Consider the following 16,692-nt stretch of genomic DNA (forward strand, 5'->3'; position numbering starts at 1 on the left):
TAGACAGCAAACGAGTGCGGGCAGGGAGTGGATTAAGATGGGAAGGGAGTGAGTGAATGGACTTAAACAGATCCACGTCCCTGCCAAGATGAATTTAGAAACATTGTGACTGTAGGGATTTCTACAGTTGATCAAGGGTCCGGTGTAAACAGAGATAACCCTCTTTGCTGTCCACTATACCATGAATTTTAGTGTCACCCACAAACCTACCAACTATGTCACCAACATTCGCACCCAAATCATTAATAGGAATGACAAACTACCCCGGCCACAGCACCGACCTCTGCAGGTCACAGGCCTCCAGTCCTCTGTGTTTAAGAGACACTTGGACAGACACTTCAATAGGCAAGGCACAGAAGGAGACTGACCTAATGCTGGCCAATGCGATGAATGTAGATGGGTAAATAGGTCAGCACAGATGTGATGGGTCGAAGGGCACATTTCTATGCTGTACGGCGATGGCTCTGTGAACTGAATGGCTAAGAACCCCCAAATCCCCTCCGCCTCCCCCCACGGGTGCTGAGAAATACAAACAGACAGTGACCCCTGACCCTTGACTCCTCAGACACGGGAAACGTCCCCCCTGTATCCTGCCCGTTGACCCCAGAAAGATTTTTTTCTTTCTCTGAGATCTCCTCTCTTTCTTCTGAACAGGGAACAGAGAACATAGAACAGTACAGCACAGGAACAGACCCTTCATTCAATGTTAACATTCATTTGTGAGTGTGAAGTGTGGAGTGGGGGAGTGTGAAGGTTTGAGACAGTAAAGGAGTTGATAATGGGAACCAGCAGCGGAGAGATAAACGGCAGATTGAACCAGAACCTGCTGGGGGAGGGGTGGAGAGCCTGTGGGTGAACTGTGTGTGTAGACGTAACGAGAAGGTGACGGGGGACAAAGGTGGAGATGAGGATCCCTTTGTCCCCTCTCCCACAACCTCATCACCCGCAGCCCCTCAAGAGGAAAGGGGAGGAATTTTCAGGGACCCTTAAGCAACAAAAGCCCTGATGAAGAGTTTCAGTCTGAACTGTCGACTGTTTACTCTTTTCCATAGATGCTTCCTGGCCTGCTGAGTTCCTCCAGCATTTTGTGTTTGTTGCTCCGCTTTAAATATACTCAATTATTTGGACTCCACAGCTGCCTGTGGCAGATTCACTGTCCTGTGGCTAAAGGAATTCCTCCTCATCTCTGTTCTAAATGGACATTATCTAATCAGGGGCTGTGCCTTCTGTTCTCGACCCACCCACTATCGGGAACATCCTCCCGACATCAACTGTCTCCAGACAGGTTTCAGAGAGATCAGGCCGAGACCCTTCATCAGGAGGGTTGTTGCTTGGGGAACAGCATCTGTTGATTTTCTCCTGTTTCATATTTAAAGCTGAAGTTGATAGGTTCTTCATTAGTCAGGGTGTCAAAAGTTATGGGGAAGGGGTAGGAGAATAGTGTTGAGAGGGATAATAAATCAGCCATTCTTCTAAACTCCAGTGAGTACAGGCCCAGAACCGCCAAATACTCCTCATATGTTAACCCTTTCATTCAGGGAATCATTCTCGTGAACCTCTCCAATGCCAGCACATCTTGTCCTATATAAGGGACCCAAAGCTGCTCACATACTCCAAGTGTGGTCTGACAAATGCCTTATAAAACAGCAGCATTACACCCTTGCTCCTGCATTCTAATTCTGACAAAATGAATGCTAACATTGAGTTTGCCGATCTTACCACTGACTCGAACTAAAAGTTAACCTTTAGGGAATCCTGCACAAGGACACCCAACTCCCTTTGCACCTCAGAATTTTGAATTTTCTCCCTGTTTACTAAATCATTCATGCCTTTATTCCTTCTACCAAATGCATGTATGACTTCCCTACTCGATAATCCATCTATCACTCTTTTGCCCATTTTCCTGATCTGTCTTCCGCAGCACGACTTGCCCATTCACCTTTTTCATATTCTCCGGAAACCCGGCCACAAAGGCATCAATACTGTTCCAAATCATTCTTTGTCTATCTTGGCTTTGTGCTCCTCGAAGTATTCCAACAGATTCGTCCGGCAAGATTTCCCCTTAAGGGAATCCGTGCTGTCTTTGGTCTATTTTATCATGTGCCTCCATGTACCCAAAAGCTCGTCCTTAATAATGGACTCCAACATCTTCCCAGTCACACCACATCCAGACTGACACACCTATAAGTTCTTTTCATAGAAACATAGAAAATAGGTGCAGGAGTAGGCCATTCGGCCCTTTGAGCCTGCACCACCATTCAGTATGATCATGGCTGACCATCCAACTCAGAACCCTGTACCAGCCTTCTCTCCATACCCCCGATCCCTTTAGCCATATCTAACTCCCTCTTAAATATAGCCAATGAACTGGCCTCAACTGTTTCCTGTTGCAGAGAGTTCCACAGATTCACCACTCTCTGTGTGAAGAAGTTTTTCCTCATCTCGGTCCTAAAAGGCTTCCCCTTTATCCTCAAACTGTGACCCCTCGATCTGGACTTCCCCAACATCGGGAACAATCTTCCTGCATCTAGCCTGTCCAATCCCTTTAGAATTTTATATGTTTCAATAAGATCCCCCTCAATCTTCTAAATTCCAGAGAGGAGAAGCTTAGTCGATACAGTCTTTCATCATATGAAAGTCCTGCCATCCCAGGAATCAATCTGGCGAACCTTCTTTGTCCTCACACTATGGCAAGAATGTCCTCCTCAGATTAAGGGACCAAAACGGCACACAGTACTCCAGGTGTGGTCTCAGCAAGCCCTTGTACAACTGCAGTAGTACCACCCTGAACCTGTACTCGAATCCTCTTGCTATGAATGCCAGCATGCCATTCGCCTTTTTCAACGGCTGCTGTACCTGCATGCCCACTTTCAATGACTGGTGTACAATGACACCCAGGTCTTGTTGCACCTCCCTTTTTCCTAATCGGCCACCATTCAGATAATAATCTGTTTTCCTGTTCTTGCCACCAAAGTGGATAACCTCACAGTTATCCACATTAAATTGCATCTGCCATGAATTTGCCCACTCACCTAACCTATCCAAGCCACCCTGCATCCTCTTAGCATCCTCCTCACAGCTAACACTGCTGCCCAGCTTCGTGTCATCCGCAAATTTGGAGATGCTGCATTTAATTCCCTCACTAATTTTAAGCCACTAATATATATTGTAAACAACTGGGGTCCCAGCACTGTGCCTTGCGGTACCCCATTAGTCACTGCCTGCCATTCTGAAAAGGTCCCGTTTATTCCCACTTCTTGTGACCTGTCTGCCAACCAATTCTCTATCCACATCAATGCCATACCCCCAATACCCCGTGCTTTAAGTTTGCACACTAATCTCCTGTGTAGGCCCTTGTGAAAATCCTTTTGAAAATCCAAATATACCGCATCCACTAGTTCTCCCCTATCCACTTTACTAGTTACATCCTCAACAAATTCTATGAGATTCGTCAGACATGATATTTCTTTCACAAATCCATGCTGACTTTGTCCGATGATTTCACCGCTTTCTGAATGTGCTGTTATCACATCTTTCATAACTGACTCCAGCATTTTCCCCACCACCAATGTTAGGCTAACCGGTCTATAATTGCCCGGTTTCTCTCTCCCTGCTTGTTTAAAAAAGCGAGGTTTCATTAGCCACCCTCCAATCCTCAGGAACTAGTCCAGAATCTAAAGAGTTTTGAAAAATTATCACTAATGCATCCACTATTTCTTGGGCTACATCCTTTAGCACTCTGGGATGCAGACCATCTGGCCCTGGGGATTTATCTGCCTTTAATCCCTTCAATTTGCCTAACACCACTTCCCTACTAACATGTATTTCCCTTAGTTCCTCCATCTCACTGGACCCTCACCTGCTCTCCCTTCTAAAAGAGTAAAGTGACCTTTGCAGTTTCTTGAAAGATCATTACTAATGCCTCCACATTCTCTTCAGCTGCCTCCTTCAGAACACACCGGTGTAGTTCAACTGGTTCAGGGGATTTATTTACCTTCAGACCTTTCATCTTCCCACATACTTTCTCCTGAGTAATAACAACAACACTCATTTCTGTCCCCTGACACTCACATTTCTGACAAACTTCTTGTACAGTATCTTCCAGTGAGGATTGACACAAAATACTAAATAAGTACCATTGTCATGTCTCTGTCTCCCATTCCTACCTCTCCGGCCTCATTTTCTAGGGGTCCGATAGCCACTCTCACCTGGCTTTTACTCTTTACATTTTTGTGTTCTCTTTTTCATTGTTGGCTTGTTTTCCCTCATATCTCTTCTCTTCTGATTGCATTTTTGTTACTTTCTCTTGGTTTTCAAAACCTTCTCTATTCTCCAACATCCTGCTAATTTTTGCGACTTTGTATGCCCTGTCTTTCGCTTTTATGGTGTCTGTGACTTCTCGTGTTACCTCATGCTGTCTGTGACTTCTGTGTTACCTTCCACAGTTACCTCATTCTCCCTTTGGAATAGTTCTTCATATTCAGGACGTGTCAATCCCATGCCTTCCAAATTGCCCCCAGAAACTCCAACCGTTGCTGTTCTGCCATCGTCCCTGTTCTTGTCCACTTCCAACCTACTTTGGTCAGCTCCTCCCTCATGCCTCTGTCATTCCCTTTTCTCTACTCTAATACTGATACATCCGACTTTATCTTCTCCCTCTCAAACTGCGGCGTAAATTCTATCATTTCAAAATCACTGTTTCTGTAGGGTTATTTAACCTTAAGCTCCCTAAATATATCTAATTTGTTTTACAAATCCCACTCCTGAATTGCCTTTTCTCCCATTGGGCTCAACCACAAGCTGTTATAAAAAGCCATCTCGGGGGCATTCTACAAATTCCCTCTCTTGGGATGCGGCACAAACCTGATTTTCCCAATCTACCTGCATATTGAAATCCCCCATTCCTATTACCACCCTGCCCTTTTTACATGCCTTTTCCATCTCCTGCTGTAATTTGTATCCCTGTTGTATCCAGGTCACTATTTGCAGGCCTGTATATAACTCGCATCAGAGTCTTTTCACCCTTACCGTTTCTTATTGATGCTGTAGCGCCGGTACCCACAAAGATTCTGCATCTTCCAAACTGATGTCACCTCTCTCTAAGGATTTGATCTCAATGTTAACCAACAAACCCTCTCCATTCCCTCTGCCGACCTGCCTGTCCTTTGAATACAAGCTGTATACTTGAATGTTGAGTTTCAAGCCAGGATCTCCTTTCTACCACAACTTAGTGATGCCAACAACGCTGTAGCTGTCAATCTCTACCAGTGCTACAACATCATCTAGCTTATTTCGTATACTGGAGCATTCAAATATAACACCTTCAGTCCTGTATTCATCAGCCTATTCGACACTGTCCACAGGAACTTAAGCAAGGTCTATGATGTTGATGAAAGACCACACTGGTGGTATTGTCTGCATTTCTGCTGCCCCGACTCTGGGAGGGGTGTGATTACACTGGACCAGGAAGCTTCAGGGTGTGGAGGGTGGGGTTACAATGACTGGGAGGCTCGGGTTAAAAAGAGACAGATTGGATGTGCTCGGGGTAATTCCCTGTAGTGTAGGATGTTGAGGAATGACCCCTTATCCAACTCTATAAAACCATAGGAGGCCGAGATAAAGTGAGAGTCTTTTTACCCAGGACATAAGAGTAGAGAACCAGGGGGCTTAGAATTAAGGTGAAAGGCGATCTATAGGGTAAAATTCTCAAAGAAAGGGAGAGGGAGGTGAGCAGATGGAATTTGCTGTCAGAAAAAGCTGTAGAAACAGGTGTAATTAAAATATTTTAAAATACATTTGGACAGTACACAGAGGGAAATGGGACAAACACTCACAAATAGAACATGCTCAAGAAGACATCATAGTCCAGCAGATGGATGAAGTGGGCCGTGGGTTCAACATCTGCCAAACCCTCCCAGATCATCCTCCTGTGGAATCTCACCCCGGAGTCTGTCTGTGAAGTCGCTCAGTGCACAGAACAGACAGACTAGGTAAGGACGGCAGATTTCATTCCTGAATAGGAATTTTAACCTGGCTCTTTGACCGTGTGTCACACTATGATGGCCTGTGTGTGTTACGGTGTTATTTGCTTTCACACCCTACAATATCATAAAATCAGTATTAATTTCCCAGCTCCTGTAGTAGGATTCAAACTCATGTCTTGGCGTGTTAGTGCAGTGTGTCTGGGATCAGGACCCAGTGGTTCATCTGCCAGTCCCGTGTATTGGTTGTATTGTGACCATGTGCTGGTGTGTTCAGGGGTCTGACATCTCCAGCTGACCATGTGACAGTGATGCCTCCCAGAGGGTGTATCAGCAGAGATGTCATTGAGTGAAGAACAGAAAGAAGAATTTGAAATACCAAACACAACCCCTCATGTCACTCTCCGTCAGATGTCAGGATGTACAACTGTTCCTGTCTCCTGTCCTCCTCAGCACGGTGTCCCCACGGCTGAGTGCTGAGCCCGTTGCTGTACACTCTGCTTACACATGACTCCACAGTCAAACACCTGAGTAATCACATCGTCAGGGTCGCCTGTGACACCACACTTGGGGGGCTCATCGCCAACAACTGTGAGATGGCCGACAGAGAGGAGGTGGAAGAGCGCTGAGCCTGATGCCTCTTCCTCAATGTCAGCAGGATAAAGGAGATGGTTATTGACTTTGGGAGAACTCGCACCTCTCACATCGCTCTTTACATCAGTGACGTGGCACTGGAAACTGTCAGCAGTGTCAAACTCTCATGGTGCCAGAACACATCCTACACCGTCACAGTAAACTCACCAACCCTCTGCTTTCTGAGGAGGCTGCAGAGAGCTGGGCTGTGCACTGTATATCCACACTCATTTCAATCTGCAGGTGCGCAGTGGAGAGTATCCTAACTCGTTGCATCACTGCACGGTACGGAAACTGCACTAGGGCTGACAGGAAGGCTCTGAACTGGCGGTCCAAACTGCCCAAAGCATCAGTGACATCAGCCTGTCCACCATCAGGGAGATGGATACAAAAAGGTGGCCTAAAGGCCGGTAACATCATGAAGGATCCCACCCACCCGACTCACGGGCTGTTGCCCCAATCCCGTCATGGAGGAGGCTACATTGCATCCACACCAGAAACGCCCCAGTTACTCAAAACAGTTACTCGCCCCAAGAAGCAAAGTTATTCAACACCTCCTCCCACTAACCCACTCCTGCACACCTGCAACCACCACTACTTTATCATTCCTGTCAGTCATCTTATGTACAGCCAGGCGTCACTTTAAGGACATACAATCAATCTGTGCATATAAGCTATCCTATGTGTTTATATTTATTGTATTTTTATTATTGTTCTTTATCATTGTGTGTTTCCTTTTTTGTTGCTGCATCTGATCCGGAGTAACAATTGCTTTCTTCTCCTTTACAGTTGTGAACAGAAAATGACATTAAACACAGCTGCTCTGATAAACATACCGGCAACATCATCACAGACACATGGCAAAGCCGCGCTCACAACAACAGAAACACAAATCATTCACACATTTTATGAGAAGGAACACAAATAGAACAAAAACATTTCGAGCACAGTGGGCAACATATTCATAGTACAACATCGCACTCATAGTGTTCAAAACTAAAGTGTCCAGTTCCAGATAAAATGGTAAACCGGCCTTCCTGTCCGTAAAAAATGAATGCAACTGATTGTCACAAACAAGAGAAAATCTGCAGATGCTGGAAATCCGAGCAACACACAGACACAATGCTGGAGGAACTCAGCAGGCCAGGCAGTATCTATGGAAAAGAGTACATTCGACATGTCGGGCCGAGGCCATTTGGCAGGACTTGCCCTTAGATCATCTAATAGATTTAGCACTTCTGATGTCAGCCTCACCGGCCTGTAGTTACCTGGTTGAGAACAGTAGGCAATTATCCCACCTAGTGGTGTCCTGCCGGAATGGCAGGTTCTCTGTGACAGCATTCTCACCTGGAGGTTTCCTGCCGCCAATGGCCGGACCCTTGTTTATAACACTCCCACCTAGTGGTGTCCTGCCGGAATGGCAGGTCCTCTGTGACAGCATTCTCATTTGGAGGTTTTCCGCCGCAATGGCCGGTCCCTTGTTGATAACACTCCCATCTGGTGGTGTCCTGCCGCATGACCGGACCGCAATGGACAACATGCCTACCGGGTGAGTCCTACCACAAAGACAGGTCCGCTGTGAGCAACACTCCCACCTGGCGGTGTCCAGCCGCAATGACATGTCCGCTGTGGACAACACGACAGTTAACAGACAACCGTCAACGTTTTGTAAAATGACACTTCATCAGCACCGTAAAGGACGGGGATAGATGCTAGAATGATAAATTGAGGGAAGTGGTCGAAGTTGAAGTTGGTAGTTGGTAGATGTGGGGCAATGTTGGTGGGATGGAATGGAATTGAAATCGGAAGCTGGGAGATGAGAGTTGGAAAAGTTCAAGAGCTGCAGAAGAACGAATCTAATAGGAGAGTAGAGTGGAATACTGACGAAAGGAAGGATTACTAGAATCAGAGAAAGGTGATGGGCAGGCAAGAAGAGAAGGGGTGTCAGGGTAACTAGTAACACACACAATATTGCTGGAGGAACTCAGCAGGCTATGCAGCATCTATGAAAGGGAGTACATAGATGGGAAACCAGCAGGGCTGGTGGAATAAAGATGAGAAGTCAGGCTTAGAGGTTGTGGGGATGAGAGGGAGAAACACAAGGTGATAGGTTCAACCGGAAGGAGGGTGTAGGGTGAAGTAAAGAAGACAATAGAAGAATTAAAAGAGGGTGGATCACCAGACGGAGGCGCTGCACATCTGTCCTCTATTAGATTCCCCACTTCCAGTCCGATATCTCTTCCAACTGTCACGTACAAGTTTGGGGTAAGGAGATACTGTCTTACGATGATGAGTAAAGTTCAGTTCAGTTCAGTCCGTGGTATTGAGTTGAGTAGTGATGGAGAGAGAGCGAGAGAGGGATTTGAATCTTCAGGTGAGCTGACGCCGTCGATCTTCCCTTTGCCCTCCGAAATCCTTTAATAGTCACCGACTGTGACTTCAACAATGGGGACCGGTTTTCTATGGTGGAGCTATCAGCCAGGCAAGGGTGGACACATGGACAACTCCCCACCGGTCACTGCCTTTTCTTTTCACCGCAAGAGCCACTGATCGATCCTCCAAAAAACCCGCTTTTTCTGCGGGCACAGCAAAGCTCATTCAGTGTCCAAAACATGTATCTGAGGTCTATATCATCTGACCTATTTTATCTTCCCGTGCTGAGCGCCGACTGTCTCTCAAATAACTCCGCCCTTCTCTGTCTGTGGAAGAATATAAGCAGGCGATGTCCTTGAAGAAAGTACAAACAACCTGTGAGCGGTCTGCGTCTCTCTGCCTCTTTCAAAAGCACATGTCGGTGTTAAATAACTCTCTCTCTCTCTTTCAAAAGCACAGTTCATAGGGGGAATCGAGCACAATTTATAGGACCCCGTCACACCCGTTTCTTCAGAGAGAGAAAAAAAATTGAAAAAGGCAATTTTTTCCCCGTCTAAGTGTACATTACAGAGTTTGAAACAATACATGTTGATCATCAGATGACAGAGCAAAAATCTGTACAGTTTCCAACTTAACATCTGGATAAACAATCAGCTCTAATATTGTCAGTACCTTCACATGCTTGTTTTTTTAAGTCACATTCTTGCAATATCAGACTCCAATTTAACAACCTTCTATTCTTATCCTTCATCTTAGTTCGAAACACCAACGGATTATAGTCCATGTAAACCACAAGCGGTCTCTGGGCAACAGGCAGATTTTGAGGTCTCTGAACATAGACCTTAAAATGTTGTAAAGCCAGAATAAGTGCTAACAATTCCTTTTCAACAGTTGAATAAGTTCTCTGAGAATTACTTTGAGAAATAAGCTACTGGATGTTCAATGTCATCCACACCCTCTGTAACAGTACCGCCCCGACAGCTTCGTAACTAGCATCGGTTCCAATCGCGAATGGTTTCAAAAAGTCAGCAGCTTTGAGCAGAGGATGATAACACAGGATGGTTTTCAGATGTTCAAATGCCTCCTGGCAAAAGTCATTCCAGACAAATCTTTCACTCTTCCCTGGGAATCTTGTTAGGGGGACAGCGATGTCAGCAAATTTCTTACAAAACTTACGATAATACCCAACCATTCCTAAAAACCTTCTTAAAGCTTTCTTGCCGGTCAGAACAGGAACCTCAGCAACAGCTTGAACCTTGGCCTGAACAGGAGCCAGTTGACCCTGGCCTACTACATAGTCAAGATAAATAACAGTAGCATGATCAATTTCACTCTTATAAAAGTTCACGGTAAGATTGGCCTTGGAAAGTCTGTCATTTAGTTTTTCTACTGCTGCAATATGCTCTTCCCATGTGTCATTCCAGACCTGTCAATCATTGCTATAAACCTCTGTGTTTTCTAAACCTCCAATCACAGAGCTGATCATTCTTTGAAATGTCCCTGGTGCATTTTTCATCCCGAAGGGTAAAACATTATGTTCATACGGTCCAGATGGTGTCCCAAATGCTGATATCTCTTTAGCCCTCTCTGTTAAAGAAACACCCCAGCATCCTTTTAACAGGTCAATCTTTGTAAGGTATTTAGCCTTCCCCACTCTATCAATACAGTCATGCATTCTCCTTCCTTGTTCTTTCTAGTTTCTAATTTCTTGCTCAAACATTTTACTTTTCTCAAGGTTCACTCTGTAAAGATGCTGTTTCATGGGCTGGACTGAATTTATAACGACGTGACGCACTGCATATGTGCACCATTTCAAAATGTCACAAAATACATTTCCATGCTTGTCGATTAGCTCCTTCACTTGTTTCTTGCGGTCTAGGGTCCAACTGATGGAGCTTATCAGTAATATTTTTCAAAACACTGGAATTGGAACATCTTGATGAGACTCGGTTCAGTGGGGAAACAGGTTTTTGCATTTCATTATCAGATGTCATGACTCCGTTTTGTTCCATAACAATCCCCCCACGCGCTATTCTAGCGAACAAATGTTTTACTTCAGTCCTGGATACTGTTGGCGGGGACGACCGACCAGGTGTGAGCTACGGTGGCAGGGCCTCCGGCATTGAGACTGAACCTGTGGTGCAGAAGGGTGGGACGGAGAAGAGGAGAGCAGTCGTCATTGGAGATTCTATAGTCAGGGGAGCAGACAGGAGATTTTGTGGACGTGAGAAGGACACCCGCATGGTTTGTTGCCTCCCGGGTGCGAAGGTCCAGGATGTCTCTGACCGGGTGCACGACATCCGGGTACGAGAGGGAAACATGTTGGGACCAACGACATAGGCAGGAAGAGGGATGAGGTCCTGAAATGCGAGTTTCGGTAACTAGACAGAAGGCTGAAGAACAGGACCTCAAAGGTGGCGTTCTCAGGATTGCTGCCAGTGCTACGTGACAGTGATGGTAAGAATTGAAGGAGATGGCAGTTGAATGCGTGGCTAAGGGGTTGGTGCAGGGAGCAGAGTTTTAGATTTTTGGAGCATTGGGATCTCTTCTTGGGAAGGTGGGATCTGTACAGATTGGTGGGTTGCACCAGAACTCGAGAGGTAGGCTTGCTAGCATGGGTCGGGAGGGTTTAAACTAATTTGCGAGGGTGATGGGACCCAGAGCGATAGAGCAGTGAAAGAAGTGCATGGAGTAAAGCCAGATCTAACATACAGAGAGGCTTTGAGCAAAGAGTAGCAGAATAAACTGTGTAAAAGTAGTAAGGTAGCAGAGCTGAAATGTGTGTACCTCAATGCAAGAAGCATCAGGAACAAAGGTGATGAACTGAGAGCTTCGATACATACATGGAATTATGATGTAGTGGCCATTATATAGATTTGGCTGGCACGAGGGCAGGAATGGATTCTCAATATTTCTGGATTTCAGTGCTTTAAAAGGGATAGAGGGGGCGGAAAAAGGGGAGGAGGGGTGGCATTACTGGTAAGGGATACTATTACAGCTACAGAAAGGGTGGGTAATGTAGCAGGATCCTCTTTTGAGTCAGTATGGTTGGAAGTCAGGAACAGGAAGGGAGCAGTTACTCTGTTGAGGGTATTCTATAGGACCCCTGATAACAGCAGAGATTACAGAGGAGCAGATTGGGAGGCAGATTTTGGAAAGGTGCAAAAATAACAGGGTTGTTATCATGGGTGACTTTAACTTGCCTAATATTGATTGGCACTTGATTAGTTCCAAGGGTTTAGATGGGGCAGAGTTTGTTAAGTGTGTCCAGGACGGATTCCTGTCACAGTATGTAGACAGGACGACCAGAGGGAATGCCAAACTAGATCTAGTACTAGGTAATGAACCGGTTCAGGTCACAGATCTTTCAGTGGGTGAGCATCTGGGGGACAGTGACCACCGCTCCCTGGCCTTTAGCATTTTGATGGAAAAGGATAGAATGAGAGAGGACAGGAATTTTTTTAATTGGGGAAAGGCAAATTATGAGGCTATAAGGCTAGAACTTGCGGGTGTGAATTGGGATAACGTTTTTGCAGGGAAATGTACTATGGACATGTGGTCGATGTTTAGAGATCTCTTGCGGGATGTTAGGGATAAATTTGTCCCGGTGAGGAAGATAAAGAATCGTAGGGTAAAGGAACCATGGGTGACAAGTGAGGTGGAAATCTAGTCAGGAGGAAGAAGGCAGCATACATGAGGTTTAGGAAGCCAGGATCAGATGGGTCTATTGAGGAATATAGGGAAGCAAGAAAGGAGCTTAAGAAGGGGCTGAGAAGAGCAAGAAGGGTGCATGAAAAGGGCTTGGCGAGTAGGGTAAAGGAAAACCTCAAGGCATTCCTCAATTATGTGAAGAAAAAAAGGATGACAGTAGTGAAGGTAGGACCGATTAGAGATAAAGGTGGGAAGATGTGCCTGGAGGCTGTGGAAGTGAGCGAGGTCCTCAATGAATACTTCTCTTCGGTATTCACCAATGAGAGGGAACTTGCTGATGGTGAGGACAATATGAGTGAGGGTGATGTTCTGGAGCATGCTGATCTTAAGGAAGAGGAGGTGTTGGAGTTGTTAAAATACATTAGGACAGATAAGTCCCCGGGGCCTGATGGAATATTCCCCAGGCTGCTCCACGAGGCGAGAGAAGAGATTGCTGAGCCTCTGGCTAGGATCTTTATGTCCTTGTTGTCCACGGGAATGGTACCGGAGGATTGGAGGGAGGCGAATGTTGTTCCCTTGTTCAAAAAAGGTAGTAGGGATAGTCCGGGTAATTATAGTCCAGTGAGCCTTCCGTCTGTGGTGGGAAAGCTGTTGGAAAAGATTCTTAGAGATAGGATCTATAGGCATTTAGAGAATCATGGTCTGATCAGGAAGAGTCAACATGGCTTTGTGAAGGGCAGATCGTGTCTAACAAGCCTGATAGAGTTCTTTGAGGAGGTGATCAGGCATATAGATGAGGGTAGTGCAGTGGATGTGATCTATATGGATTTTAGTAAGGTATTTGACAAGGTTCCACACGGTAGGCTTATTCAGAAAGTTAGAAGGCATGGGATCCAGGGAAGTTTGGCCAGGTGGGTTCAGAACTGGCTTGCCTGCAGAAGGCAGAGGGTGGTGGTGGAGGAAGTACATTCAGATTGGAAGATTGTGACTAGTGGTGTCCCACAAGGATCTGTTCTGGGACCTCTACTTTTCGTGATTTTTATTAACGACCTGGATGTGGGGGTAGAAGGGTGGGTTGGCAAGTTTGCAGACGACACAAATGTTGGTGGTGTTGTAGACAGTGTAGAAGATTGTCGAAGGTTGCAGAGAGACATTGATAGGATGCAGAAGTGGGCTGACAAGTGGCAGATGGAGTTCAACCCGGAGAAGTGTGAGGTGGTACACTTTGGAAGGACAAACTCCAAGACAGAGTACAAAGTAAATGGCAGGATACTTGGTAGTGTGGAGGAGCAGAGGGATCTCGGGGTGCATGTCCACAGATCCCTGAAAGTTGCCTCACAGGTGGATAGGGTAGTTAAGAAAGCTTATGGGATGTTAGCTTTCATAAGAGGAGGGATAGAGTTTAAGAGTCGCGATCTAATGATGCAGCTCTATGAAGCTCTGGTTAGGCCACACTTGGAATATTGTGTCCAGTTCTGGTCACCTCACTATAGGAAGGATGTGGAAGCATTGGAAAGGGTACAGAGGAGATTTACCAGGATGCTGCCTGGTTTAGAAAGTATGCATTATGATCAGAGATTAAGGGAGCTAGGGCTTTACTCTTTGGATAGAAGGAGGATGAGAGGAGACATGAGAGAGGTGTACAAGATAATAAGAGGAATAGATAGAGTGGATAGCCAGCGCCTCTTCCTCAGGGTACCACTGCTCAATACAAGAGGACATGGCGTTAAGGTAAGGGGTGGGAAGTTCAAGGGGGATATTAGAGGAAGGTTTTTCACTCAGAGAGTGGTTGGTGCGTGGAATGCACCGCCTGAGTCAGTGGTGGAGGCAGATACACTAGTGAAGTTTAAGAGACTACTAGACAGGTATATGGAAGAATCTGAGGTGGGGGCTTATATGGGAGGCAGGGTTTGAGGCTGGGCACAACATTGTGGGCCGAAGGGCCTGTACTGTGCTGTACTATTCTATGTTCTATGTTCTATAATGGACATAAGGACAGACACTTTTACAGAATACATAAACCTGATGGGTTTATAGAAGAAGGCCTTAAAACAAGAAGGGAAAGAATTATATTACCACAACTTAAAACTGCCCACACTATGATTAATTATACCTTGTATCTAATTGGAAAACATCATTCTGTGTCATGTACATTTTGACATTATGAAAATGTTAAACACATACTATTTCAGTGTGAAGCATATGAGGCTGAAAAATCAATTGCAGTCTCAGTACAAATTTGGGGGATAGATAGTTTTCAGATAAAATCATTATTAAGTTCTGGGAGTGACTTTAATTTAATTCACAGTATTTAGTGGGGAAAGGGCGTGTAATAATGGTAATGTCACAATTGTAATGAGAGATTTCAATATGCAAGGGGATTGGGAAAATCAGGTTGGTGTCGGATCACAAGAGAGGGAATTTGTTGAATGCCTACGAGAAGGCTTTTCAGAGCAGCTTGTGCTTGGGCCGACTTGGGGAAAGGTCATCCTTCATTGGGTGTTGTACAATAACCCTGACCTTATTCAGGAGTTTAAAGTAAAGGAACCCGTCAGTGACAGTGATCATAATATAATTGAATTCATACTGAAATTTCATAGGGAGAAGCCTAAGTCACATGTATCAGTCTCGCAAAGGAATAATGGGAATTACAGAGGCATGAGAGAGGAACTTGCTGAGGTGAATTGGAGGGGGATACTGGTGGGATGACGGGTGGCTGAAGCATCTGGGAATAGTTTGCAAGGTGCAGGATAGACATGTCCCACAGAAGAAGTTCTTTCTTTCTTTATAAATCCTTTTATTAATTTTCCAAAATTATAAACAGAATAACAATATTGATAGAGAGAGATTGGAATAATCTTATTGTTGTTAAGAATGTACAAAAAAAGATTTCAAATAATACAGGTATAATAGACTTCCAAACTCTTAATATAATTAATCATAGAGAAGAAAGAAATCAAAAGAAAAAAAAATACAAAGAAAACCCCCCAAAAATCTAACTACTTACCCCCCCCCACAAAAAAAAAGCAAACGGAACAAAACAAGGCTAGACCAATATCATACATCGAACACGTTCAGTACTGTCGTCAACTCCGTTCCTCTATTCATATATTTTAAGTTAATAAGAAGGATTCGGAAAGGTCAAATTACATCACATGAAAATGTTGTATAAATGGTTTCCAAGTCTCTTCAAATTTAACTGAAGGATCAAAAATGTCACTTCTGATTTTTTTCTAAATTTAAACATGATATAGTTTGGGAAAACCATTGAAATCTGGTAGGAGGATTGGTCTCCTTCCAGTCCAATAAAATGGATCTTCCGGCCATTAAAGTAACAAATGCGATCATCCGACAGGCTGAAGAGGATAAAAGTCTATGTTCTATCATTGGCAAACCAAAAATTGCCTAATAGGATGAGGTTGTAAATCAAAACGCAAAACTGTTGAAACAATATCAAAAATATCTTTCCAGAAATTTTCCAAAACAGGACAGGATCAAAACATATGAGTTAAGGAAGCCACCTCAGAGTGACATCTGTCACAAATAGGGTTTATGTGGGAATAAAAACGGGCTAATTTATCTTTAGACATATGGGCCCTGTGCACTGCTTTAAATTGCATTAGAGTATGTTTGGCACATGGAAGAGGTTCTCAAATGGCGGGGGTAGGCACCCGTGGCTGACAAGGGAAGTTTAGGACTGTGTAAAACCTGAGGAAATGTCATTTCAGGTAGCAAAAGTGAGTGGGATGCTTGATTATTGGATGCTTTGAAAATCCAACAAAAGGCAACTAAAAAGCGATAAGAATGTTAAAGATGAAACGTGAGGCAAACTAGCCAATAATATAAAGCAGGACACTCAGAGATTTTTTCCCAGTTAAAAAAGGAGTGAAAGGGAGATGACAGTTGGTATTGGACCACTGGAAAATAATACTGGTGAGATCGTAATGGGGGACAAAGAAATGGCAGATGAACTTAATGAATACTTTCCAACAATTTTCACTGTGGAAGACACAGCAGGATTGAGTGACTTTGCTATTACAAAGGAAAAAGAGCT

This window comes from Mobula birostris, chromosome 20 (assembly GCF_030028105.1).
Source record: "Mobula birostris isolate sMobBir1 chromosome 20, sMobBir1.hap1, whole genome shotgun sequence".
Taxonomy (NCBI): Eukaryota; Metazoa; Chordata; class Chondrichthyes; order Myliobatiformes; family Myliobatidae; genus Mobula; species Mobula birostris.